At 37.9% G+C, this 6,658-nt stretch overlaps 2 long non-coding RNA genes across 2 annotated transcripts; both read right to left on the reverse strand.

The window, feature by feature from the left end:
• Nucleotides 1–17: 17 nt before the first annotated feature.
• On the reverse strand, nucleotides 18–2,347 carry LOC113293604. The gene is made up of 6 exons (XR_003332390.1): nucleotides 2,242–2,347; nucleotides 2,085–2,152; nucleotides 1,148–1,440; nucleotides 906–977; nucleotides 736–815; nucleotides 18–473 (listed from the first exon to the last, which is right to left on the reverse strand). It is a non-coding gene; the product is annotated as an uncharacterized LOC113293604 (long non-coding RNA).
• Nucleotides 2,348–4,612: 2,265 nt separating this feature from the next.
• On the reverse strand, nucleotides 4,613–5,342 carry LOC113297377. The gene is made up of 3 exons (XR_003333456.1): nucleotides 5,209–5,342; nucleotides 4,943–5,088; nucleotides 4,613–4,860 (listed from the first exon to the last, which is right to left on the reverse strand). It is a non-coding gene; the product is annotated as an uncharacterized LOC113297377 (long non-coding RNA).
• Between the last annotated feature and the right edge of the window lie 1,316 nt (nucleotides 5,343–6,658).

The following is a 6,658-nucleotide window of genomic DNA, read 5'->3' on the forward strand; positions in this document are numbered from 1 at the left end:
GAGAGAGAGAGAGAGAGAGAGAAGCTCACTTAACTGTGTTACAGTAGTTGTAGCTGAACTACATAGGGATTAGGGAGTATCACTGCCTTGCTATGAACCAAACTTCCAATAAATAAGGAGAATAAAAAAAGAAAGAAGGAGAAGCGCACTTAGCTGTTTTTCGATAGTTTCAGCTGAACCATATAGTATATATCCCGAAGCTGCTCTGGAGAGTGACATGTTCCCCATTAAGCACATAGCTTTGCACCTCTAGTAATCGGAACTATCTGGTGGCCTGCCATTGCACCTCTCAGTTCACGGAACTGAGCAGTGCTCCTCTTAGCTCACGGAACTAAGCCGTGGCCTGCCTTTGCACTGCTCAATTCACGGAACTGAGCAGTGCACCTCTCAGTTCACAGAACTGAGTGGTGGCTTGGATTTGCCTTGTGCTTAATGGAGGACATCAGCACACAAACATAACCGGCGTGCCTTTTCTGTGAACAAACATACACAAAGTTCAATACATGTAGGATGACAGACACTAAAGATCAGTTGATAAACTAGTACAAGATACATGTTAACTAACTGGTTTAACATTCAATCCTATTCCTTATATGACAAAGTAGAAAGTAAAACAGTTCCAAAAGTATAATCATGACCTATTCACACTATTATTAAGATGATGAACAAGCAAATATTTACACGAACAAACATTTGAAGGAGAATTGAAGAAACAAAAGGGTAAAATTTTATTACTAGTCGCCGAGATCTGAAAGTATCTAGAGCTTGGGTTTGCTATATCGCGGCTTCCTTTCCAACAGCAGCAGCAGCAACCCCTGTGAAGTAAAACAAAAAGATAATCATATCCAAAATTAGATGGGGGAATAAAGAGAGAGAGCAGAAGATATAGAGAAATATGAGATCACATTAAAATCCAAACAAGCTAGAGCATAGAGTTTCAAATCCAAGGCCTTCTTTTGCAGCATCAATTCTCTCTCCTGCAAAAGAAACCAGAAGAAGAATAATCAGTGACAACCAAAAGCATATCAAACATTACAATTAGCGCATGTTCTCAAAGGTCAAACGAAATAGTTGTGGCTGAATTATATAGATCAGCAACTGCTTAAATAAAATAAGAAAGGAAATCGAAAGTAGAGAGAGAAGTTACCTTAGCTGTGATCCAATAGTTGCAGCTGAATAATATAGTCCATATCCCAAAGCTGCTCTGGCGACAGACATTCTTCGTTTAGCCCATATCTATGCACCTCTAAGTGTTTGAAACTAAGCGGTGGCCTGCCACTGCACCTCTCAGTTCACGGAACTGAGCAGTGCTCCTCTTAGTTCACGGAACTAAGTCGTGGCCTACCATTGCACCTCTCAGTTCACGGAACTGAGTGGTGGCTTGGCTTTGATTTGTGCTAAATGGAGAATATCAGTACACGAAACTGACCGAAGTGCCATCTGTTAGCAAACATATGCAAAGTTCAATACATATAGGTTGACAGACATTAAACAAGAAAGAAAAGTAGAGAGCCGTGATTCTATGACACCTACAACACCAAAAGTATCAACATGGAAAAGTAAAAATTTGAGATAACATGAAGCAAAAGTCATGTAACACAATTCAAATCAATTACTTTCAGGGTTCAGAAATACAATTTCAGATTTAATAACATGTGAAGTAGTCTAAGAAATCAGTACAAATCAAGCAAAAGCCAATCAGTTCAAATCAAGAAAAAGAAAAAAAATATGGATGAACTCTACAGCACACATCCTAAATTAAGTGAAGTTGTCCAAATCAAGCATAGGTAACATCAGTTCAAATCAAGCAAATACTCAGTAAACCGCAACTTAATTAATTGTTTTATCATTTACTCATACTCTTTATAATCCAAAAGAGAAAGATAAAAGAAGATCTAATATCTAAGAGATCACAAACACATCATGTATACAACAAACCAGATCCACTACAACATGGTATAAAACCCTCATAAAAACTCTAACCCCATGTTTATTACACAAGAAAGAAACATGAAACAAAAAAACAACATTTGAAATGAAGAAGAATTAAAAGAAACAAAAGTGTAAAGTTCAATAGTAGTCACCAAAATCAAAAGTAGAGCTAGGGCTTGCTATATCATCACATTCTATCTAGCACCAGCAGCAGCAAACCCTGGGAAGTAAAAAACCAAAAATACAATCAGATCTGATATTAGATTGGGAATGAAAGAGGAGAAGATAAGATAATTAGAAAGAGATCACCTCAAAATCAAACCAAGCTTTAAGTTTTCATTTTCATAGCTTTCTCTTGCAGCATCTCTCTCTCTCCTGCAAAAGAAATAGGATATCAATGACAATTGAAGATAAGGCCCAAAATTTTGCTTATGTAGAGAGGATGAGTAGAGTGCTATTATTATAACAGGATAAGACTAGTCAAAGTCACAGAAATGTCACCCGTGAGCACAGTACGAATTTTGTTTCACGTTTTACCCTTCAGGTTTCCCGCCAATTTTATCATTTTGAAATTCAAAACATTTGGACATGTGTCACTGGTTTATTGGCTTGTTACCGTTTGATGCGGATTGTACTGCTGTGTGTAATTTGTTACAAAATTCAAAAAATTACAAGAGACTTTGGATTCCAATTAAATTTGATAATTGCTAGGGGAAAGCTACTTTTACTATAGGAAAAACTGATTTTGGTTTAGTCAATTTGACTTCATGTCAATATGGGTGGATTAAAAAAAAAATGCTTCTCTTTTCATTAATAATTTTTTGTTTTTGTTTTGAACGCGAAATTATATATTGGCATTTCTTCTCTAGTCGATTTCAGTCACCAGTGTGGCTGTAGTTTAGTGGTAAGAATTCCAGCTCTGGAGACCTTAGCTCGACTTTTTTTATTTTTTTGCACTTCCAGTTTCTTTTTCCTCATTTCATTATGGAATCTGAGCGTATTGCGTTAGATAAAGCATGAGAGGGGTCTGAGTGCCTAAAATGCTTTTTAGAAGACATTCCTCTCTGGCATAGGCCTATGCCAGTTATATCTATACATTGTGTTAGTCAAGCTATTATAGTTAAAGCTAAGAAATAATTAATATCAATCGGCGTTATTTCCATTGATTGGGTAAAGTCCAAGGAGAATTTCGCGACACCTTTGACGAAAAGTTTGTACAAAGAGATAGTTAAAAATGCATCGAGGAGGTTGGGGCTTACACATATATATAAGTATAGTAGTTATCTGATTTATGTTCTCAGTAGTGTTTTTTCTTGGTTTACACATTTCCTTGATGGTATACCCATTGCAAATTTTCCTTTTTATAAAAATTGCCATTTACTTGAATGTTTAGGTATATATCAAAGAAAACGTTAGTGCTTCGCATGATTGTTGATATGTAAAACTATGGAGCTCTATAAAGTGTTGGCAGAAAGCATGCATTCCTAGTAGGTGTTCCGATGATTATACTTGAAACTCTGCTTGGTGTATTTAATATGTTTCATGTGATATGGAGTTAACTTCTCTGTGAGGTTTCATACAAGCGTCAGCTGACTTTCCTTTTCCCTGTTCTGCCGTAGGTTTAGAGAAGTAGTACCTGTGACAAAATATGATCCTAGCTTCTACCCCAAATTCAAGAAATATGATCAGCAGCAACATACACATTACAAAGGTTTATAGACAATTGTTCTTTACATCGATCTTGAGTGATGTGGTTGCACTCGTGTCAAACAAAGCTTGTCGCAATAAGTACTGTTTTCAAGGGCTGTATATATTATGTAGTGAACCTACTCCTGAATTTTCTTGTACAAGTATTTTTTAATACCGGCAGGAGTTTCTTCAACCCCTTGTTGCAACAAATTTCCAAGTACTTGAGGAAGCTCTGCATAACATCTAGTTAAACAATAACGTATTTATCTGTTTGGCACTAATTAAAATAGGACGAGTTCTCTTTTCTGGTAGTCCGGCTGTTCTCATTATAGCTTAGGGTCGTAGTTTAATGGATGAAACTAAGGGTAATCAATTTTGTATGATTGGTGGGTTGGCAGTATTGCTCACAATACTATAGTGGTATTTTTTACCGGTTAGATTAAAATGTGATGTTTTTTATTACGTCACCGATTATTTGCTAATAATTCTTTAACAAATCATTATTTCACATGCTTGTTGGCAGTTAAAATGTTAAGGTAAATTGACCTTAAAAAACATCCGATTAAGATGGATTATCCATTTTGATTTCACAGGGGAAATCCGCATTTTATCATCTCTTTTCACCCTGTCTTTGATTCCAAATGCCAACATCCGCATTTTATCAATTCAGAGTTGAATCGGGGAAAACTCATTCTTTCCGGCTCAGTAGCTTCTTCCATGTGAGAATCGGTCTTGACTCGGATTGCAGCTGCACTTCGAGAAACATACTGAACATCAGCTTTTTGAACGGCATAGTCTAGCGTGGATTCAACGTTTAAATTTAAAATGAACCGGGGTGCATAGGTCTCATCACCTAGCTAGCCCCGATTTTCTGTAAATTCCAAACAGAAGTAGAAGACTAAGAATAACCATAATGACAGATGAATGAAAATTTCAAGCAATTGTATCCCATACCGAAATCATTCATAATTTCTAATGAAGTTGAGGATGATCCAAATTGTTAAGATTTATGAAAATTCAAAACTATCCCTATGCAATTAGTAACATATTCTCTACAAGTTATCATCCTAATGGTTCAAGAAAACAATCCCTAGCTTCATCTGCGAACAATTGCTTCAAGCCTGTTTGGCAGTTTGATCTTCTGCATCAGCATTTGGTGCGTTATGTTCAACTGAACAAACATATTGTCCCCTCCTAAAATTCAAAAACACATAGCTTGCGCCAACTTCTGCGTAATCTCTAAAAACATTTGAATTTTCAAGCCAAGTTAGAACCGATGCATGCCATTTTTACGAAAATGACAAAGTTAACAAAAACGTACCTCATCATTACAGTTGGACAACCAGTCTCAATTTCTTCTATAGTAGTTTTCAGGTATGGATCTTTCTTGATGGAAGTCATTAGTACTTCCAGATCTTCTAGGGAGATATATGTAGATGTTCTTGATTCATAAGATCCATCCCCAACCTGCACAGAGTTTGATCCGGTAATTATTCCTTGAACACCTCATAAGAGTAGATAAAAAAAAAAGACAATCATTATGTAAAACATATTGCAAAGTATTCAACCCCGGAGTTGAACTAGTACCTGGAATCCTATATGAATCGATTTGACCAAATTCCATAAATGTTATGAATTCAGTTCTACCTTGTAGTATCTATCAATTCATTATAAATTTCAAGACTAACTGGGTATTACAAAGATAGCAGTTACTAAGTGGCTTGCCAACTTGAGCTATTTACAGGTCCACCAAGAAAATGTTTTATGTCGAGAACAAGAGTTTCCACTCATTCAAAAAGGTTGCTAGCCAGGTCAATGGGATAAGGACATCTCGTTAGTATCTTTCCAGTCGGTTTCTAAAGGTATGTGTGTTCTCATGTTGTAAAATGAAATAATCTAAGTTTTAGAACTGAAAACTCTTGTTCACACGCTAGGTAATTGCAGCGAGTGTGGTTATATGGAGGTTACTGGATTTAGTAAGTTCAAGTAATACAAACTACTTTAGAGCTGAATTTCTGAGCATAAACAAAATAGCTACCTCATCTGCAGAAAGAACCAAACTTTCCTTCTTGCAGAAGTCCGCAATTGTCCGCTGGTTTTCCTCCACAAGAATCTACAATCATGAACAAGATTGCTTGTAACAAATGTCAACAAATTTGTAAGGCAGAGCAAGCTGCTGTTACACCAGGACCAGTTGGATTGCCTGGATTTATCATTACCAAGGATTGAACAGTGATGACCTTCGGCGCGGCTGTGTAGCCATAGCCATTGAAACCTTGGCACGACGGTGTGGAAATCTTGCTTAGGGTTTGGCTTGTCGAAACCCTAATTAGCCTATGTAGCACGTCGCATGTGGCGAGTAGCCATGTTTGGCGCGTTTGGAATGTGCATCTGGCATGTGTGCCTGGCTTGTGCGTTTTTTTTGGGAAACCAATTGGCTTTGCGGCCATCCAGCGCGGTTTCCTTCTTTTCATCATTATGACGAGTTTAAGATAACCTGATTGGTTAATGTAAGAGGGCCGGCCCGGCATGGGCGTGGCTACACTTTTGTGTGAGTGTGGAGGATTTAAAGCGACCTGATTGGTCGATGGGAAGTGGGGTCGGCAAGCTAGGGCGTGGTCACACTTCCAGTGCGTTGTGGCGGATTTAATCGCCTTATTTTGGCTAAGCATAGTTTTTCGACCAACGGGGTCTAGTGTACTGCGCGAGGCGCGAAACCCTAATTTTGCAAATTGGTCAGGTTTATGAGTTTTTGTGAGTTATCACAATAATCGGCTGGATTTTGTATGTTTCCACAAAAATCCTTATCTACAGAATGCAGTGTGCTTTCCGTCTGAGCATTTCGTGCGATGGCCTTAACTTTGGTACTTGGAGGTTCATGCCACTCCGCTGCGAGTGAACATAAATTCGTCATGACATACCGATATTAAGGGTTCTGCCGGGGAACACAACACAGGAAGGTACTCAGCGAGTCTTGCATTGGCGAGGTGCCGAAATTTACAGAGTGTTTGGGATGGTTGCTACATTCGCCAGTCTG

Source organism: Papaver somniferum, chromosome 7 (assembly GCF_003573695.1).
Source record: "Papaver somniferum cultivar HN1 chromosome 7, ASM357369v1, whole genome shotgun sequence".
NCBI lineage: Eukaryota > Viridiplantae > Streptophyta > Magnoliopsida > Ranunculales > Papaveraceae > Papaver > Papaver somniferum.